The 22,633-nt window shown below is 39.3% G+C and overlaps 1 long non-coding RNA gene across 1 annotated transcript in view; it reads left to right on the top strand.

Moving 5' to 3' along the window:
* The first annotated feature begins 2,130 nt into the window (after positions 1-2,130).
* Positions 2,131-22,633, top strand: part of LOC147913334 (uncharacterized) — a 387,886-nt gene continuing 367,383 nt past the window's right edge. The window contains exon 1 of the long non-coding RNA XR_015548822.1: positions 2,131-2,246. This is a non-coding gene — a long non-coding RNA (uncharacterized LOC147913334). The remainder of the gene's footprint in view (positions 2,247-22,633) is intronic.

Raw genomic sequence — 22,633 nt, forward strand, 5'->3', positions numbered from 1 at the left:
TCAGCCACCCTATGCCTTTTAATTGGAGCATTTAGTCCATTGACGTTTAAAGTAGCTATTGATAAGTATGTACTTACTGCCATTTTTTAACTTTTTTTTTTTCCTCAGTGTTTTAGTAGTCCTTCTCTGTTCCTTACTTCTTCTATACAGAATTGATTGTCACTTTAGTTTGACCTCTGTCTGAAAGCTCTACTCTTTAACTACCCTCCTCCCTCCTTTTATGTTTTTGATATCATATCTAACCTCTTTTGTGTGCATTTGTATCCATTACGTTCTAATCGTGGAAATAGATAATTCTTTCTATTTGTGGTCTTTTCTTTTCCCCTTACATCAGTCCCTTTAACATTTCTTGTAACACTGGTTTCTTGGTGACAAACTCCTTTAATTTTTGCTTATCTGGGAAAAGTTTGATCTCTCCTTCCATTTTGAACGATAACCTTGCTGGGTAGAGTATTCTTGGCTGTAAGTTTTTCCCTTTTAGCACTTTAAATATATCGTGCCATTCTCTTCTAGCCTGTAAGGTTTCTGCTGAGAAGTCAGCTGATAGCCTTATGGGGTTTCCTTTGTATGTAACTTGACATTCTCTTGCGGCTTTTAGGATTCTCTCTTTATCTTTAATTCTGGACATTTTGATTATGATGTGTCTTGGTGTGGGCCTCTTTGGGTTTATCTTGTTTGGGGCTCTCTGTGCCTCCTGTACCTGGATGTCTGTTTCCTTCCTTAGGTTAGGGAAGTTTTCATCTATTATTTCTTGAAATAGATTCTCTGCCCCTTTGTCTCGCTCTTCTCCTTCCGGGACACCTATAACACAGATGTTAGTGCGCTTGATGTTGTCCCAGAGGTCCCTTAGACTGTCCTCACTCTTTTTAATTCTTTTCTCTTTTACCTGTTCACCTTGGGTAATTTCTTCTAGTCTTTCTTCCAGCTCACAGATCCGTTCTTCTGTATCCTCTACTCTGCTTTTGAGTCCCTCTAATGAATTTTTCATTTCCAGTATTGTATTCTTCATTTCTGATTGGTTCTTTTTTATATCTTCCATTTCTTTGTTGACATTCTCACTGAGTTCATCTATTCTTCTCCCCAGATCAGTGAGCATCCTTAACACTCTTAGTTTGAACTCTCTGTCGGGTAGGTTGCTCCTTTCTGTTTCACTTAGTTCCTTTTCTGGGGTTTTGTCCTGTTCCCTTACTTGGAATGTATTCTTTTGCCTCCTCATTTTGCCTCTTTCCCTGTGCTTGTGTCTACGTATTAGGTAGGTCAGCAACGTCTCCTGCTGTTGGATAGGTGACCTTATGTAAGTGATGCCTTAGGAGGCTTCCAGTGTGCTTCCCTCAGTTCTCAATGTTCCAGGGGTGGCCCCTATGTGGGCTATGTGTGTCCTTCCATTGTGGCCTGTTAGCTCTCCCTATAGGCGCCCAGGGAGGCTGAGTTATGCTCCTGGCCAGCTGTTGTAATGTTCAGCTGCTTGTAGTTGTTGTGGGCCCTTCAGTCTCTTTATCAGGTGTGGGGAGCCCCAGCACAGTTGGCTGTAAGTTCTAATACCACATTTGTGTTTCAGTATTTCTTTTAAGTGAGTAGGCCCCCAGTGTGGCAGGTTGTTAGGCTCAGGGCCTTACAATTGCTGTAAACCTCTAGCCTATTAGGTCTCTTGTCAGCTCTCTGAGGATTGCAGCTGGGTGGGGCTGGCCTCAGGCACAGGAGCACCCAATTGTTTCAGGCTTTGGAAGGTGGGGCAAACCTCCTATGTGGGTCTTTGAGAAGCACAAGTCTTCTGCAGCTGACAAGCCCTGTTGCCCACAGGTCCACACACACAGTCAACACAGTCCTGCCCCGTGTGAGCACCCCGACCTCCCCAAGCGGACCCAGTCTCTCCACGGCAGGAGCCCCACACACTCCGCCACCACCCCACACTCTCCACCCGCTCCTTGTGCACACCCTGCCCCGCTCAAGTCAGCTCAGTTGCCAGGCTGCAGAGAATCCAGTCACCAATCTATGCAGGCCCACATGTTGCCTGAGGGCTTGTTGTTGGGTGGGGCCAGTCTCTAGGGTGGGCTGCCTGCCCTGGCTGAGCTGGATTAAATCGGTGCTCTAGCGGGTGGAGCAGACCCTGGGCTAGCAGGTCTCAGGGAGAATCCAATGGCGTCTGTGTCAGCACGCTCACACCAGGCCACAACAATGGCCGCGGCCAATGTCCCAGTCCCTGGAGAGGTCTCACCCCTCACCGAGATGCACTCAGGGCCTATTAGGTGAGTCTCTTGTCACCGAAGCACTGTGCACCTTTCTTTCTGGTGATTTTAGGATGCTTTCTGGAATGGGTGAGTTTGTGCGCCGGCCCTTTAAGAGCCAGTTTTAGTTTCTTTGTGAACCGGCTTTTCTGGGGGTGCTCCCCAATGCTTTAGTAGCAGCAAAGTCAGATATTATGCCACTGGTGTCGATTGTGCTGGGTCCACAAAATGCCCACAGCGGGGGCGCTGCCCGGCTCAGGGCCCCGCGCCTCCAGGGAGGGTGCATACCTGTGAGCTGCTCCCGGCGGCCGTGAAGCTGGTGGCTTGTGAAGGCGGCGTTTTTCCTCTCTGGAAGGGAGTCTCTGCCTCTTCTACCCCAGTTAGGATTGTCCGTTGTTGCAGGAGTTCCTCTTATCCAGTTTTCAGTTCTGTCTCAGGGGTAATTTTTCCAGGAGTAGTTGTAAATTGGCTGTGTCCACGGGAGGAGGTGAGTTCAGAGTCTGCCTACGCCGCCATCTTGACTCCGCCCACCTATTGATGTTTTAATGGTTTCTAACATTGTGAAATTTTGGGTTGTACATTTTTGTTTGTCCATCACCATACATATGACTCCCTTCACCCCTTGTGCCCACCCCCCACCCCCACTGCCCCTGGTAACCACAGTCCAGTTTTCTCTGTCCATGTGTTGGTTTATATTCCACATATGAGTGAGATCATACAATGCTTGTCTTTCTCTTTCTGGCTTATTTCACTTAACATAATATGCTCCAGGCCCATCCATGTTGTTGCAAATGGGACGATTTTGTCTTTTTTATGGCTGAGTAGTATTCCATTGTATATATATACCACATTTTCTTAATCCAATCGTCAGTCGAGGGACACTTAGGTTGAAATGCAACTGATTTTTGTATGTTGATTTTGTATCCTGCATCTTTACCGTATTCATTTATTACTTCTAAAAGTTTTTTGGTGGATTCTTTAGGGTTTTCTATATATAAAATCATGTCATCTGCAAATAGTGACAGTTTCACTACTTCCTTTCCAATTTGGATCCCTTTTATTTCTTTTTCTTGCCTGATTGCTCTGGCTAGAACTTCCAGTACTATGTTAAATAGGAGTGGTGAGAGTGGACATCCTTGTTTGGTTTCTGTTCCTAGAGGGATAGCTTTCAGTTTTTCACCATTGAGGATGATATCAGTTGTGGGTTTGTCATATATGGCCTTTATTATGTTGAGATACTTTCCTTCTATACCCATTTTATTCAGAGTTTTTATCATAAATGGATGCTGGATCTTGTCAAATGCTTTCTCTGCATCTATTGAGATGATCATGTGATTTTTATTCTTCATTTTATTAATGTGGTGTATCACGTTGATTGATTTGTGAATGTTGAACCATCCCTGCATACCTGGAATAAATCCCACTTGATCATGGTGTGTGATCTTTTTAACGTATTGTTGTATGCATTTTGCTAGTATTTTGTTGAGGATTTTTGCATCTATGTTCTTCAGTGATATTGGCCTGTAATTTTCTTTTTTTGTGTTGTCCTTGTCTGGTTTTGGTATCAGGGTAATGTAGGCTTAGTAGAATGAGTTAGGGAGCTTCCCCACCTCCTCAATTTTTGGAAGAATTTGAGAAGGATAGGTCTTAAGTCTTCTTTGAATGTTTGGTAGAACTCACCAGGGAAGCCGTCTGGTCCTGGACTTTTATTTTTGGGGAGGTTTTTGATTACTGTTTCAATCTCCTTGCTGGTGATTGGCCTATTCAAATTCTCTATTTCTTCTTGATCCAGTTTTGGAAGGTTGTATGATTCTAAGAATTTATCCATTTCTTCCAGATTGTCGAATTTGTTGGCATATAGCTTTTTGTAGTATTCTCTTATAATATTTTGTGTTTCTGAGATGTCCATTGTAATTTCTCCTCTTTCATTCAAGATTTTACTTATTTGAGACTTCTCTCTTCTTTTCTTGGTTAGTCTAGCTAAAGGTTTGTTAATTTTGTTTATATTTTCAAAGAACCAGTTCTTGGTTTTATTAATGTTTTCTATTTTTTTTTTTTGGTCTCTATTTCATTTATTTCTGCTCTGATTTTTATTATTTCCATTCATCTACAGATTTGGGGCTTTGTTTGTTCTTCTTTTCCAGTTCCTTTAGGCGCTTGTTAGATTGTTTATTTGAGATTTTTCTTGTTTGTTGAGATAGGCCTGTATTGCTATAAACTTCCCTCTTAGAATCACTTTTGCTGTATCCCATCAATTCTGGCATGTCGCATTTTCATTTTCATTTGTCTCCAGGTATTTTTTGATTTCTCCTTTGATTTCTTCATTGACCCAATCAGTGTTCAGTAGCATTTTGTTTAATCTCCACGTATTTGTGGCTTTTCTGATTTTCTTCCTATAGTTGATTTCTAGTTTCATACCATTGTGATCAGAAAAGATGCTTGGTAATTGGAGCACTTAGTCCATTGACGTTTAAAGTAGCTATTGACAAGTATGTATTTACTGCTATTTTTTAACTTTTTTGTTTTCTCAGTGTTTTAGTAGTCCTTCTCTGTTCCTTTCCCCTTCTATACAGAATTGATGGACTCTTTACTTTGACCTCTGTCTTAAAGCTCTACTCGTTAACTCCCCTCCTCCCTCATTTTATGTTTTTGATATCATATTTAACCTCTTTTGTGTGCATTTGTATCCAATACCCTCTTATCATGGAAATAGATAATTTTTCCTATTTGTGGTCTTTTTTCCCCTTAAATCCGTCCCTTTAACATTTCTTGTAGCACTGGTTACTTGGTGACAAAATCCTTTAATTTTTGCTTGTCTGGGAAACTTTTGATCTTTCCTTCCATTTTGAATGATAACTTTGCCGGATAGAGTATTCTTGGCTGTAAGTTTTTTCCTTTTAGCACTTTAAATATATCATGCCACTCTCTTCTAGCCTGTAAGCGTTCTGCTGAGAAGTCAGCTGATAGCGTTATGGGGTTTCCTTTGCATGTAACTTGTCTTTCTCTTGCGGCTTTTAGGATTCTCTCTTTATCTTTAATTCTGGACATTTTGATTATGATGTGTCTTGGTGTGGGCCTCTTTGGGTTTATCTTGTTTGGTGCTTCCTGTACCTGGATGTCTGTTTCCTTCCTTCCTTAGGTTAGGGAAGTTTTCATCTATTATTTCTTGAAATAGATTCTCTGCCCCTTGGTCTCGCTCTTCTCCTTTCAGTTCACCTATAACACGGATGGTAGTGTGCTTGATGTTGTCTCAGAGGTCCCTTAGACCATCCTCATCCTCACTCTTTTTAATTCTTTTCTCTTTTACCTGTTCACCTTGAGTAATTTCTTCTAGTCTTTCTTCTAGCTCGCAGATCCGTTATTCTGTATCCTCTACTCTGCTTTTGAGTCCCTCTAGTCAATTTTTCATTTCCAGTATTGTATTCTTCATTTCTGATTGGTTCTTTTTTATATCTTCCATTTCTTTTTTGACATTCCCACTGAGTTCATCTATTCTTCTCCCCAGTTCAGTGAGCATCCTTAACACTCTTTGTTTGAACTCTCTGTTGGGTAGGTTGCTCCTTTCTGTTTGACTTAGTTCCTTTTCTGGGGTTTTGTCCTGTCCCCTTACTTGGAATGTATTCCTTTGCCTCCTCATTCTCCCTCTTTCCCTGTGCTTATGTCTATGTATTAGGTAGCTCAGCTACATCTCCTGCTCTTGGATAGGTGACCTTATATAAGTGATGCCTTAGGAGGCCTGCAGTGTGCTTCCCTCAGTTCTCAATGTTCTAGAGGTGACCCTTATGTGGGCTAGCTGTGTCCTTTCATTGTGGCCTCTTTGCTCTCCCTGTAGGCACCCAGGGAGGCCGAGTTATGCTCCTGGCCAGCTGTTGTAACGCTCAGCTGTTTGTAGTTGTTGTGGGCCCTTCAGTCTCCTTATCAGGTGTGGGGAACCCCAGCACAGTTGGCTGCAATTTCTAATACCACACTTGTGTTTCAGTATTTCTTTTAAGTGAGTAGGCCCCCAGCGTGGCATGTTGTTAGGCTCAGGGGCTTACAATTGCTATAAGCCTCCAGGCTTTAGGTCTCTTGTCAGCTCTCTGAGGATTGCAGCTGGGTGGGGCTTGCCTCAGGCACAGGAGCACCCAATTGTTTCAGGCTTTGGAAGGTGGGGCAAACCCCCTATGTGGGTCTTTGAGAAGCACAAGTCTGCAGCTGACAAGCCCTGCCACCCACAGGTCCACACACACAGTCAACACAATCCTGCCCCATGTGCATGCCTCGACTTCCTGGCGCAGACCCAGTCTCTCCACGGCGGGAGCCCCACACACTCTGCCACCTCCCCACACTCTTCACCCGCTCCTTGTGCATGCCCTGCCCCACTGAAGTCGGCTCAGTTGCCAGGCTGCAGAGAATCCAGTCACCAATCTATGCAGGCCCACAAGTTGCCTGAGGGCTTGTTGTTGGGTGGGGCCAGTCTCTAGGGTGGGCTGCCTGCCCTGGCTGAGCTGGATTAAATTGGTACTCTAGTGGGTGGGGCAGACCTGGGCTAGCAGGCCCCTGGGAGAACTCCAATGGTGTCTGTGTCAGCACACCCACACCAGGCCACAACAATGGCCACCGCCAATGTCCCCGTCCCTGGAGAGGTCTCCCCTCTCACTGAGATGCACTCAGAGCCTATCAGGTGAGTCTCTTTTCACCAAAGCACTGTGCACCTTTCTTCCTGGTGATGTTACTTTACTTTCTGAAATGGGTGAGTTTGCGTGTGGGCACTTTAAGAGCTAGTTTTAATTCCTTGTGAACCAGCTTTTCTGAGGGTACTTCCCAATGTTTTAGCAGCAGGCAAAGTGAGATATTATGCCACTCATCTCGATTGTGCTGGGTCCACAAAATGCCCACAGCGGGGGCGCTCCACGGCTCAGGGCCCTGCTCCTCCAGGGAGGGCTGTGGACCTGTGGGCTGGTCCCAGGGGGCCGTGAGGCTGGCTGCTTGTGAAGGTGGCATTTTTTCTCTCCAGAAGGGAGTTTCTGCTTCTTCCCCCTCAATTAGGATTGTCCTTTGTTGCAGGACTTCCTCTTATCCAGTTTTCAGTTCTGTCTCAGGGATAATTTTTCCACGAATAGTTGTAAATTGGCTGTGTCTGTGGGAGGAGGTGAGTTGAGAGTCTGCCTACACCACCATCTTACTTCTCTCCTCATAGGGTTGTTCTTAAATGAGTAAATCATCTAAAGCACTTAGAACAAAGCCTGATCCACAGTAAACAGTCAATAAATGTTGGCAACTGCCTTCAGTACTGCCCATCTCTTTCAGGCTTTACTTAAAGAGCATAGATATAAGCCTATGACTGGAGAGTCTCAAATAATCCAGCTAAGACACACTGGAGAGGATGGGGTGAGGAAACTAGGCAGGGCCTAAATAAGTGAACATTCCACACTTCCCCAGATTCCTGAAACAGGTTGCTGCATCCTTTTGGAGGTTTAGAAAGAAATCTTTTCCAATAGTCCTCCTCTACTATCTAATGCCTTTCTGTGAAGGTAGTGGAACCTATTCTTGAAACTTGATCCATTCCCTCTTCTTCAGATCATGTGAGTTGACTTTCCCATTTTATGAGTTTGCTGAAAGCAAAAATATCTATCAAAATTATCTTCTACTTAAAGGTAGTTTGGATAGTTAATCAAAGATGTTTTGTATTTAATCAAAAGAATAGAGTATTGGGACAAAAATCATCATATGAACCAGGCATTTATTGGGAGACTGGGTGCTAAGGAATCCCTCATAAATCACTGATCTGCAGGCTTTCTGGGTCTGACACGTGACTTCTGTGGTGCAGAAATAGCAGAGTTGAGTCTTCTGCTACTGATGGGTCACTATACATTGTGACCTAACATCCCTAAATGGTGACTGCTCAACCGCCAGACAAAATAGATGTTGGCCTCTTAATGATTGATGTATTGACACATGTAATACAATTAATCCTTTTGTTGCTAGCCTTCCAAAAGGAGGTAATACAGTCCATGGTGGCTGGATTGCAAGTACTAGAAAAGCTTAGGATTGACTGCTGCCATTGCATCATTAGAGGGCATTCAGTTAATAGGAGCTAGAAGGATTCCACATAGTCAAGATTACAGTTATTACCTTAAAAGCAGAAAGTCTAGAGGAATAGTCTATTTCAGTTCTTAATATTTTGTTGAAGCATATTGTCAATAGTCCTTTTGTTTGAGAATCAAATCATTTTCCTAGTTCAAAAGGCCAGTACCATGGAAAAGGACATTTAGGAAAGGGAAAGAAAAATTTAGTTTGCCTGTGTATGTGAGCATTACAAGCACATGAAAAAAGACTTGTAAACTACATAGCTCTTAGCGTCCCCTTTCACCTTAATATCTAGAGGAGATGAATTTAAAACTCTGTTTCACATCTTCTCAAAAGTTTAATGCCCCCTCCAATAATTCTGTGAATTTGTGGATATGAGTGTGTGTATGTATGTGTGGGCATGCGAGCATGTGTGTGTGTGTGTGTGTGTGTGTGTGTGTGTGTAGAGGGGGATTATAATTAGAGGAATTTTCTGGGTCCCAATTCTTGTCTCTGTTAGATTCCTTACTGCTGTTCTTTTGTCTTCACCCTAGCATTCACACAAACGTTGAACTCACTCCTAACCTTAGTTTTCCACCAAAAACACAACACAACAAAACAAAGCAAAAAAAAAAAAAAACTACAAAGAAACAAAACCAAAAGCCTTTCTTTATATACAGTCATAAGCTTTTTGTGAAGATTTGGTGAGACAGAGGAGGATTTTTATGACTGCAATGTGAACAACTCAAAACTCAGCACTAAACATCCCTGTTTTTAGAAAAGAAGTTCTACCAGTCTTTCAGAATGTGCTGTGCTCTCCTCCCTGTCCTGATGTATGTTAGGGCAGTTAGATATTGGCTCTTCTGGGAGAGATTGGCTAGCTATTTACCAAATCAGTTTCTTCTTCTTTGATATACATTTTCAAGATGACAATTTCCAAGTCCTTTAAAATTAAAGCATTACTGTTCTATACTACTATCCAATGTCTTAAATTATTATGACTAAAAATATGACTGTTGTCCAATGTCTTAAAATTATTGTTTCATACAGTTTGACTAGTTTTATAGTTATTTAAGGAAGGAAAGTCAATTCAGTGCCTATTACTCCACTTTGGCTGAAAGTGGAAGTAGAATTTGGGATTGCTCAGATGGACCATCCTAGCTCCTGCCCTCCCTGTGGCATCAGGTGAAGTGTCTTGGCAACTGCATTGAAGTTCACTTTCTCCCTTGACCTACTTACTTCCCATACAAGTATCGCTGAGAGCACTCCTCAAAAAACCACTTGCATGCAAATCTTCATCTCTAGGTCTGTCCATTGGAGAAACCAACCTAAAAAACTTCTCATAAATAATTATGCATTTTCTTTTTCATCCACTTACTGCTTCAGATGAAAATTTAGAAGACCGTTAGGAGATAGCAAAGGCCAAGAAGGAAGGAGAGCCACCTCCTTAATCACCAACAACTGTTTGAAGTTCATGTGAGTGAGAAATAAACTACTACTGTGTCTGGGTATATAGGAAATACATTTTTTTGAATATATAAGAATACACAAACATGTACACACACACATATAAATTGGACACATACTGGAATTTGTTAGAGTAGCTAGTATTACTTTTACTAATATAGTTCTCAACTACCAGTAAGGCACTTCTAGAGTTAGAAACTGTCCCAGGAGCCTCAGATCTGACACTCATTCTATGGTTGCCATCAAGGCTGAGCACTCTGGGACCAGTTCCAGGTTTCTGGCATGCCTATGGCTTCCCCTTCCGAGATCCTGCCACCTTCCATAATGCTACATGGGTGTGAGGCACAGGTCTCAACACCCAGGAGAACTGCAATATGTCTGTCTTCTCACTCTCCATCCCTTTGCGTTGGGCCACTCTTTTCTGCTTATAAAGCACCAGCCTCTTTGCTCCCTCCAGTCCCCAGACAAAGTCTTGATGTGTTTTTATTGCAGTCTTGCAGATAAGCTTGATCCTTCTAATCAGAAATACAGTTAGCTTTGAATCAGGTTGTCATACGAGTTTGCAGGTCCTAATTGGTTATAAAAATCCAAACTCCTTTTACGTAAAAGGAACATACATATCTCATGTTTTTTGTGTTCAAATAATTATTATTACTTCAGAATCACTGTGTGAGCTAAACGAAAGATATCTTCAGGTTGTACGCAATTTGCAATCTCTGGCTTAGATCTTCCATTCATGGAGCAAATAGCTTTCCAGCCCTTGTTTTGTGCAAGGTACTGTTCCAGGGGCTAAGGATATGGCATGGAACTAGGCAAATGAGATCCCCAGTCTTACTGAGTTTATATTTTAGACATTGTAATATAATAATTTGAGTTCACTTGGGAAGTCGTGGAAAGACGGTGATGTTGAGTGATGATTTATCTTTTCATTCTTTCCAGTTTCCTATTTTAGCAATAAGAACAAGAAAAGTAGGACCATCTCTACAGATAATCCTGTTATCTGTGGCTACAAGGACACTGCTAGAGAGGTAAAATTTCCACGTGGCTTGGAAATAACAGGAGAAAATGGATCTGGTTTGAGAAATAATAGCTTCCATAAACTAAATATTAAGGTGCCATGGTCACTAAAATTTATTGAACACTTATTAGATGGCAAGGCATTATATATACTCTCTAATAATAATAGCAACACAGAAGAATAGAAATTACTACGCTCATTTTCCACATGATAAAACTAGGGCTTGGAGTGGCTTGCCCAAGGCTACATACTAATAGAAGAGAGACTAAAACTCAAGCTCTAAAATTCAAGTTCTCTTCTAGACATTGCTGCTTCAAAGAAGAAACTGAGGAATTTTATAAAAATAAAGTCTAAGTTCATGTGCAACATATCATAGGCCATCTCATATTTCCATGAAAACGGAGAAGTGCCAAAGATATGTTTTTCCTATTGTTATGATGGACCTAATGGACATTGACTAATAAGTCAGAATTTTTTCCCAGTTTTTATCACTTGTTATTTCCCTAGCTCAATGATTGGCAAATTATGGCCACAGATCAAATCCCCCTCCCACTGTCTATTTTTCTGTGGCTGTGAGCTAAGATTGATTTTTACATTTTTAAATAGTCGGAAAAAAATTTCAAAAGAACAAATTTTATGACACATGAAAACTATATGACATTCAAGTTTCAATTTCATAAATAAAGTTGTATTGGAACACAGCCATGCCTATTCACTTATGTATCGTCTAGGACTGCTCTCATGCTACAAGGCAGAGTTAAGTACAGTCATGTATCGCTTAATGATGGGAATACATTTTGGGAAACGCGTCGGGCAATTTTGTCATTGTACGAACATCATATAGTGCACTTACACAAACCTAGGAGGTATAGCCTACTACACACCTAGGCCATGTGGTACTAGTCTTATGGGACCATCGTTGTATATGCGGTTGGTCATTGATCGAAATGTCATTATGTGGCACATGACTGTAGCCATTACAGAGACCTTACAGCTCACAAAGCCTAAAAGATTTACTCTTTGGCCTTGTATAGGAAAAGTTTGCTGACCCTTGCTTTGCGAGAATAGTCTTAAGGGCCACTCATTTCATGTCAAGAACCTGTTCAATCTCTTTGACATTAGTTCACTTGTTTCTTCATTCATTTATTCTTCCGTGAAAAATTCAGTGAGTCCCTCCTTAGCATCAAGCATTGTGCTAGACACTGGCATTAAAGGGGCAAAAAAATTATAGAATTACTAGGAGCACAACAGAAAAAGGAAAGGAGGAGGATATTACAGGAAGAAGGAACATTTGAAGGCATGGGGTGGTGAAATAATGATAATAATAATGATCGTCCTTTAGTGAATAACTAACATAATCATTTCCAGTTTACATGGAACACAAGGCGAAAGCACTGTGCTGAGCCCTGTATGCGACTATCTCGTTAAATGCTCAGAACAACCCTTCCAGGTAGATTAATCATAATTAATCAAATTTTACTGATGAAGAAACAGATTTAAAATGGTTACATAACTTATCCAAGACACACAGGTAAACAGTGGTGTAACCAGGGTTCAAACTCAGGCCCGTCTTATTGCAAAGTCTCAGGCTGTACTGAGTAGGTGCTTTTATAGGCATCGTAATCTCACAAGCACCTAACAGAAGGTGTATTATTATTAGAATCAGTTTTTTAAATAATATGCTAGCAGTCGAATGTGATATCAACAGAATCAATTTTTGACATCTGTGATGTTAGAAGAGATGTGGAATTAATTTATTTTTGGATTAACGTGCTTTGACAGGGGCATCAGGGACCTGGAATGTTCTTTCCTTCCCGGTACGACTCTGTAATTTTGGCAGAAGAGCACCCCTCCTTTACTCCACAATTATGTGCCCAGATCCAGTCCCCATAGGGCAGAGAAGATGAGCCAGAGCCACTAGAAATGGATTTTGGAGTATGGTTTGAATGCATATCCTTATTTTTCCTTCTGAATGTTCATAGTGATTCCTCTTTTTAAATTATTTTTAAAATTTGTTTTTTAGCATGTTCTAAATAGCTAGATGTGGAATTTTTTAGCATGTTTAAATTTAATAATTTAATCCAGTTTTACAGGTACACAGGAAAAGGAGACTCAGAGAACTATAATAATCTGACTAAAGTCATACAAAGCAGTAAGTGATCAAAAAAAGGGATTTAAGACCAGATTTGTTATTACAAAGAAAATAAAAAGCAAAAACAAACACAAAACACTTTGTGCCCTAATAGTATATAACAGATTGTATTCCATGAACAAAATTGTGTAAGGGTGAATGTTTTAATGTGACTGAGAGAAAGACAAATGAATAAGAATGGTAGGAAATGAAGCTAGAAAAGTAATTCGGGTACTCTATCATCTTCTTAAATCCCAGCCTACTTTGGGGGTTACCTGGGGCAGCTTTTAATTTCAACTCTCAAAGGAAACCAGCTCATTAGTGAATACCTTTTTGTGTATATCTCCATTGCTAGTAGATATCTTTGTCTCCTTGTTTATCTTTAGAATAAGAAATGTTTTCTTTAATTTAATAGTACTGCATCTCTCACCCCTAATTCTCTCCATCAGCATTATGGCTAACCCTGTTCTGCATGGCCCCCTCTGCCTTTAACAAAGTTTAAGACATGTAATTATGGCATTAATTAGAGGGGAAGGAAACTGTTGTGAATTCCTTCCCCTTTCATGCTGTGGAAGGGTTCAGTGTATAATGCTCCTTCTAGTCGTTACCTAAACATGAGTAAAGATGGCTGCAGAATTGGGAAGTGAAGTTAAAGCAGGAGGAAACAATATGAAATGGATGGGATTAGCTTCTGAAGTGTGATTTATTTTAAGAGATCTGTTCACCTTTGACTAATTGGAAATACCTAACTCCAATTAAGTTTTCTAAGGTAGTGTCTCATGAAAATATGACCAAAGTCATAAGAGTATTTTGTGACTCTGTCAAATTCTTTTTAAACTTTTTTAAGAAGAAAAAAGGTTTTCATCAAAGAGACACTGTCTTTGTGGAAAGGGAAAGATTAAAGGACAGATTTAGGAAGGATTAATTCATTTCAATTCAAGGTTGGCATAGAATTTTTTGAAAAGGTACGTTATTTTCAGCAGAGCTGTATCCTCAGTTGTGTGGTAAGATTTTTTTTTTTTTTTTAATTTCAAATTTCACCATGACGTGAGCTAAATATTCCTCAAGACTATCTTCCTTCATTTGCTTGGCGACCATGTTGACCAATGAGGACTTCAAAGATTAATTCCATTTCCACAGTACATTGAGTACAATGGAGAGCAGACATCAGTGTTCAAGTAGCTAAAATAGATAAATTTGCAGTCTAGTTTAACTCCAGTAATTCATTCAAGTTAGTCTGTCTCACTGAGTTCATTCAATGCTGTGTTCCCTGAAAAATATTTAGTTTTCAGACCAGTCCCTCATCTGTGATGAATCAAGAAAGGAATAGCCAGCCTACAAGGCTGGAAGGACCTGGCTGGGCTGACAATGAGACTCTCTCCATGACAACTTGGTGGGCTCAACAATACACTTTTACAATGTTTTGCTGTCTTGTCCACATAGCTCTTTTGTGTAACCCGGTAAACACTGACAACACTGCTCGCCAATTTACTTATTTAAAAGACCCATATTCTAAATTCACTGAAGAACACAAGAAATATGGAACCTAGTAATCAGTGCTTATGGCACTACTGATGAAAAAGTTAGCAGATAGACTGATCTATGTTCCATTTTTGACTGTGGCTTTAGAGACAACAACATCGTACATTAAGGATAAAGACAGAGCTAGGAGGGAAGAGAAAACAAGCAGCTTTCATATTGCATTTCCCACTGAAGTGAAACCAAGAGGTTAAAAGAGCTTTAGCTGTGTTGCTTACGTCAGTAGATAAATTATTTAAACAAAATAGCACCTAACTACATTTGTCTAGTTCTTAAGATTTAGCATCATTCCAGAGCTCAGTTCTTAAGATCATTCCACTTTGAACCTTCCATATAAACTTGTTTTTGATGAGAGATGACCTCCCAGATCACCCATACAGTCTCACAGGGTGCCACGTGACTCCAAGCTGAGATGCTCACATCAGTGAGAACTACTAGTATAGTTCATCAATCTTGTTAATGAGCTGACTGTTGGCCCCCTCTCTGCTGTGACGTTCTGGCACCCTTGATCTTTTACAGAAAGGAACTAGTGCTGGCATTCAGCACTAATTGGACTGGAATGGAATGGAATTGGAAAGCTCCAAATGGGCTTAATTGGAATTTTTCAGGATAAGAAAGAACGTTCAATTTTTAGCTTAATGATAATGCTGGGACTATAAACATATCAGATTTGAGTTCAGTTAAGGTAATTGCATGGGCAAAAATGAAAGTGCAATTAGCCTATTCTAGCCTCTACTAAGTATAATTATTGAGAATGTTAACCTGGAGAAAATAGGATCACTCTTTAAATTTGTTCTTTTAATTTTACTATGCCTCACAGATCTGCTCCTTTTATTCCCCAGTGTGGGGGTGGGAGGGAGGGGAAGAACTATTCAATACACTTCCCAAACAATAATTTCAACTCTTCTTCCTTTGTAGGGAACATGGCGTTAAAACGTAAATCTCAAAAATATGTATCAAAAGAAGAAAGCTTTCTTCAGTACTGTCTTTTTCTCTCTTTTGTAAATAATAAAGTATAAAATATGAGAGAAGTACATTTTTGTGTATTATTAGTTGAATTGAAGGAATAGTCAGGATGTAGAAAAGAAAACAAATGAATTATCATTAAATTTTGACAATTTTGGCCAGGTTGATTATTGATAAATCACTTGCTCTGTCACCAAAGGAAATCCATCTAATCATTAAACCATCCTCAGTGTCTGGATCACAAAGCGGTTAGTTTGATAGCTTTGATTCTTAGAATGATTGAATGAAGTTGAGCTTATGACAAGCCCTAGACTGTGGCAATGGCTGTAAAGATTCAAGTACATAACTGGCAGTTTTAGTTTGTCTATAAAATACAAAATAATATCCCTTTCTGAAACGTCAGTTTAACAGAGTTACTAGTTTAATAAAACAAAAGTACACACTGGCAAGGAAATTTGAATTTGTTTAAAATTTGGTGATGGTAGCATCTTTCATGGCAGAGGATCAATGCATGAAGAGAATATGCCTCTTCGTACTAGTTCTCTTCCAGGTACCAACCTGTGTCTTCCCAGGTTCTTTTTGTTGTAGCGACTCAACCCGCTGTAAACATGCTATGTAATGAACTTGCCTCATTGTGAATCCTTTTAATCCAACAATCCCGGGACCTTTCCTAAAAGAATATATATATATATATGCATATACCTACTATAGCACACGTAAGCATATAGCATACATATATAGTAGGTGCTTGATACACATCTGTTGGATGTGTAAATAAAAGTTGAGTATATAAAATAGTGCTACATAATAAATAAGCATATATTGTTATAAATAATAATGTCAGAATTTTTTTTAAAGAGAATAAAAATCAGAGGAAGGAACAACATGAAATTAACATTTGGTAAATTAGAATTGAGCTGTATGATAGGCTACTGTCAGTTTTGTTCCTGACTATGCATTCCAAATTTATTATCTTCCTTAAATTGAATTCTATAGCACATATATATACATAGATGTAATGTGTATATACATTTCTCTTTGTATGTATATATATATATGTATGTACATATATTTTTTCCTTTGAGTATTAAATTTGGTAACAGAAATTTATCATATTTTTTTTTCAGTGAAGTATATTTGTCTAAGTATAGCAAGTAAGGCTGGGAAGCTGAATTATTACTTCTTCTAGACTGCATTCAGGAACGTGTGTTTTTCCAAAAGTTTTCATCTGTTTTACTATTTTTCTCATGTTATGAAAGATTTTATCTCCTGAATCAACTGCATTTACTAAAAAACAAAAATGATAGTTCTCTATGCACCTCTACTTAATTTTGTATTATTTCATTTAATCCATACAATAATCTTAGAAGGGAAGTGTTACTACTGTTTTCATTTTGTAAAGGAGAAAACGAAGGTTAATTACTTTGCCCAACATTGTGCAGTTATTAAACGGCTGAGGCAATGAGTTTTTTTCTTTCTCAGTCAGTTAGCATATGGACAGTTAACAGTTTGTGCACTGGAGTTAGATTTAGGTTTGAATTCTCAGTCCATCACTTAATAGCTGTGCAACTTTGGGCAGGATACTTAATTTACTTTTCTAACTCTTGGTGAATTCATCTCTAAAAGGAGATGATAATAACATCACCTCCTGGGATATATTCCTGAGGTTTAAATGGGATTTTTAGTGTCATGCCTGGAATATTTTAAATTCTTAAAAAGTGTTTATATGATTACAGGTATAAAGTTAGTAGAAATTTAGCCCAGGGAAAGAACTTGATGTTTTGAATTAGCCTGTGCGTTCTTAACATGGGTGCATGTGGTGAATCCAAGCTTTTTGAAATACCAAAAAAAAAAAAAAAAATCCTAGAACTCTTGGAATCTTGAGAGCCCAGGCTGGAAATTTTTTCCAAGAGCATGGCTTATCAGTTATTTTTTATTTCTTGGCCTCTTAAATATTACTAACATTTCAACATCAGAACAGGCAGAATAAGTGAGCTAATGATGGAGTGAGAGCGGAGCGTGCTAATGCTATGATGCCTAGGTAGGTAAACATTTAAAATCAGACTTTAAAAATATCAATTTTATGCTTTTAACCTATGTCTAGGATGAATTATGAGTAGAAATCCTATGAGATGTTTCAGATTAAATGACAGACGCAAAAGTAAAAGCAATTGTGTTAGCTTGCTAAGGTGGACAGAACAAAGTACCACCAAATGAGTGACTTAAACAAGAGAAATTTATAGTCTCACAATTCTGGAGGCTGGAAATCTGAGATCAAGGTGTTGGTGGGGTTGGTTCTTACTGAGGGCAGTGAGGAAGAATCTGTTTCATGCCTCTTCCTTAGCTTTTGATGGATTGCTGGCCATTTTGGCATTCCTTGTTTTGTAGAAGCATCGGTCCAATCTCTACCTTCATCTTCACATGGCATTTTTTCTGTGTGCAAATTTCCCCTTTTTATGAGCACATCAGTTGTTTCGAATTAGAGACCCACCCTACTCCAGTATGGCCTCTTTCTTAACTTAACTAATTATATCTACAATGACTCTGTTCCCAAATAAGGTCACATTCTAAGGTACTAGGGGCTAGGATTGCAACATGTGGACTTTGCGGGAACACAATTCACTTGATAACAGTAATCATCACAGATGGATATGCTGACTAATCCGAGAAAGGAAAAGTTAACATAACAGGGATAATCATAGTTTTGTATTGAAGTTAAAAATTACTTTAAGGGAAAAATAAACTAAGGATTATATGGCAAGAATGCATCTGGAAATGATCTGAGGGGTTTAATTATCCACAACTTAAAACAAATCTGACAGATTAATGTGATTACTAAAAAATATTAAAGCAAATAGAATCTGCATTTTAAACATTGTAGTGTCTAGATCAAGGAAAAATGATAATCACTGATAAAATGTGTTTTGAAAGAAATAAATAATGCTAATTGATGAAAGTTATAGATAAATTCAAAGAATATTCTAGAAAGCTTTTCTGTTTAATAGTAGAACAGGTACTGGATTCCTCTTCAATGGAAACATTTAAGCAGAGACAGGCAGCCATCTGTCGCACATAGAAGAAGAATTTGGACAAGTTTCCTAAGAGACCTAGCACACCTGCCCCTTTGTTAATTGGGATTAAGTGGCACCTGGGGCTCCCTGCCTTTTATTGCACATCTGTAAACCCTGTCTGGCTCTCTTGTCTTCCTCTCCCAAGGGCAAGAAGTAAAACAGACCAACTACATCTTTGGATCAGATACACTGAGTATATTTGAGATGGAATATTGCTATCTTTTAGACCCCTAAGCTTTTGAGAACTGCCACACACTTGCTTCTTGGGCAATTCCCTGGATGCGATTGATTTTCTGGTTGACCTTCCAATCTGCCTGATTCTTCCAGATTTGTTTCTCTTTTGATTTGGTCTGTTAAGTGTCTGATCCACCATACTTCCGAGGCTCAGCTTTCCTGGCTGGACTTTAGTCTGTATCCCTTCAGCTAGAGGGGGGCATCTGTCCAAAAAAAGTTAGTAACTCAACCACCACTGAGCTAGGGCTAGCATAGGCACTGAGCTAGCATTTTAGTCTAGTAATTAAAATGTGGGTGTTAGTGGCAGATAGACCTGGTTTTGAGTCCCAGCTCTATACCTTATTATTAGGCAAGTCATTAAGTATCTTAAGCCTTACTTTATTATTTTTTCAAAATTTGGATACAAATGATAACGACACCATGGCTTCTCTGAGAATCAGATGAGATAATGCACATGAGGCATTTGGAACAGTGTCCAGCAGATAGAAAGCATTAGTAACTTATAGTTATGGCAAAAAAAGACAAGAAGATTGTTGAAGGGCAGTGGAGAAGGAGATGCAGAGAGAGAAGGGTGTAGGGATGCGGGTGATAGCAAACAGGAAGACAGAGCTACGATTTGAATCCAATGCAGAGGGCATCTCCATATGGAAGCAAACAGGATTTGATGGTTTTAGAATGACTCATACTGGGAGGGCTGAGACCTGTTGACTAACTATGTCCAGAGATTCAGCTGAAGGAAATGGGAAGCTTTCCAGCTAGGTGGAATACAGAATCCAAAGGCTGTACTGATAACCTGTAAGTGGGAATCTAGGCACGTGGTCCAGTTTAGGAAGTCCTATATGGAAATAAAGATGGACAAAGAGGAGGGAAGAATAAGCAACAGATAGAAATCCAAGCAGATAGGTGGATGACAAGGGATATGATCTTAGTAGAGGTACTGGGGGTGTGTGTGTGTGTATAGATAGTATCTCTTTTTTGTTTGTTTGTCTTCATTGAGATATAATTGACACATAATATTGTGGAAGTTTAAGGTGTACAACGTGTTGATTTGATGCACTTAGATATTGCAATATGATTACCACCATAGTGTTAGCTAACACCTCCATCACATCACATAATTACCATTTCTTTTTTGTGGTGAGAAGATTTAAGATCTAGTCTCTTAGCAACTTTCAGGTATATAATACAGTATTATTAACTGTAATCACAATGCTGTGCATTAGATCCCCAGAACTTATTCATCTGCAAGCTTCTAACCTTTGGCCAACATCTCCCCAAATCCTCCACCCCCCAAGGCACTTTATTTTGAGGCCGGGGATTCAACAACAGTTCTTCAGTTTCTGGTAGGAACGATGAAAGCAAAGCAAGACCCAAGCTGGTGAGAATTTGTACCGTAAAGTTTATACAGAGACTTAGACAGGGGCCTAGTTACTGTAAATATGAGGGTATCTTACTTAGTCCATTCAGGCTCCTATAACAAAAACACCATAGCCTGGGTGGCTTGAACAACAAGCATTTATTTCTCAGAGTTCTGGAGGATGGGAAGTTCAAGATCACGGTGCCAACAGATGAGGGGTCTGGTGACTGCCTGCTTCCTAGATGGCTGTCTTCTTGTAACCTCACAAGGCAGAATGGGGCAAGGGAGCTTTCTCAGGCTGCTTTTATAAGGGCACTAATCTCATTCACAAGGGCTTCACTCTCATGACTTAAGCACCTTCCAAAGGCCCCACCTCCTAAGACCATCACATTGGACAGTAAATTTCAATATACGAATTTTGGAGGGGACACAAACTTTCGGTCCATAGCAGAGAATCAAGGAAATAACTAGATTCCATTTGGTACAGAGTTTCATCACAAGATTAGGAAAAATTATTGTGTCTATTGAAGGAGCTCAATAAATTTTTCCTAAATTGTGTCACTTGAACTGCTTTAATTTCTCTGCTACTAGGGGCAAGATTGTCCTGGAGTCTTGGGTAAAGTTGAGCCTATCAAGTGAGACTGAGTAACTATCTATTATGGAGGAGAGTGCTCTAAGGCAAGGGACAAGAAGCCAAGGTCCTCATAAAAGCACTTAAAAACTTGATTCTCCAATGTCATCCAACAAGTTTCCTTGAAAACTTGTTGAAAATAAAAGTTGGAGATAAAGTCACTCAAATACCTTTAAGCAAAGAAGAGTCAACTCTACACGTAAACCCGTGAAAAGAGTCACATTTATGGTGAGCTACAAAGTGGACAATGACTTGGCCAGAATAAAGCCAGGAGATCCATTGATTGACAGATATAGATGCCAAGGGGGGCCTTTAATCCATCATAATATCCCTTTGTTTCCTAATCCTTCCAGTGGTCTATATTTTCAGATAAAACTGTCTGTAAAAAGTTAACGCGTACACTTAGTTATTTTGTTTTGTTCGGAGAAATGACTTAGGCACTAGAGATACTTTGACTTGTGGCATTGAAAAGCATAATCTTGTCAACAGTCCACATCTCTGTTAAGGAGTTTAGGAAAAATTAGAAACAAAACCTATTCCAAATATACCAAATTTACTTCAATACTTCATTTGACCAAAGAATGGAAGTGAAGCCAACCTTGGCCGAAATTGAAGAGGACCTTAGACCTGCTCTTCTCCCGTCTTTTCTATACCTTTTCCCATGCATTTGGTAAGCAAAACTGTGGGTCTGGATGAAACTGGGCCAAAACTGTGTGCCTCTAACTTCTCCCTATCAAACTGCACTATTTTATGTCTTTTTCCAACCTGGAAAAAAAAATTGTCTTCTTCAACCTATGGTCTCCAGTCAACATGTAGACAGCTGTTTATTTTACTTATGCATTGTTTATGGTGTATTTTCTAAAGTTGCAAGGAGAAAAAAATCACATTTTATTTTTTAATTAGTTTGTTAAAATATTATATTTATTTTGTAGGTCAATAGAGCTTACTGATCTATTGATCTCTAAGGATAAAATGGACACACATATCTGATTATATGGTTATTTGAAATCTTTACCAAAAAAACCTCAAATACTTCTTTTTGAACTTAAATACTAGGTTTCTATAAGTGACTGTACAACTTTGTCTATTTGTACCTCTTTAAAACTTCCCACAGGTAATATTTTATTTATAAACACTATCAAGATATTTTTAACAGAAATATTTGAGAACAAAAGAAATAAAATAGCAATTCAATTTTGAGGCACGTAAAATTTACATGGAGAAGTGAGAAAGAATTTTTCTATTTTATGATATAGAATTCAATTTAAGGAAGAGAAACTTGGAATTCATAGTCAGGAATAAAACTGACAGAAGCATATCATACAGCTCAATTCTAATTTACCAAATGTTAATTTCATGTTGTTCCTTCCTCTAATTTTTATTCTCTTTAGAATAATTTGTATTAAGACATTATCTTTTATAATTTAATAAATGTCTATTTATTATGTAGCACTATTTTATATATTCAGCCTTCATTTACACATCCAACAGATATGTATTAGGCACATACTGTATACATACCCACCAACCCTGGTGGTTTAGTGGTGAAAATTCAGTGCTCTCACTGTTGTGACCTGGGTTGGTGGCTGCATGTTGCTGTGATGCTGAAAGCTATGCCACCAGTGTTTCAAATACCAGCAGGGTCACCCAAGGTGGACAGGTTGCAGTGGCACTTCCAGACTAAGGTGGACTAGGAAGAAGGACCTGGCCACCCACCTCTGAAAAAATTGGCATGAAAACCCTGTAAATAGCAGCCGAGCATTGTCTGATATAGTTCTAGAAGGTGAGAGGATGGCGCAAAAAGACCAGGCAGGGTTCCGCTCTGCTGTACACGGTGTCTCTAGGGGTTGGAATCAACTCAACGGCATTAACAACAACAATAACAACAAATATACACACCACTGTGTCAAAAACTATGAGACACTGAACAAGTCTGACATGTGGTC

Source organism: Ceratotherium simum, chromosome 28 (genome assembly GCF_057802395.1).
Source record: "Ceratotherium simum simum isolate JZ-2026a chromosome 28, ASM5780239v1, whole genome shotgun sequence".
NCBI lineage: Eukaryota > Metazoa > Chordata > Mammalia > Perissodactyla > Rhinocerotidae > Ceratotherium > Ceratotherium simum.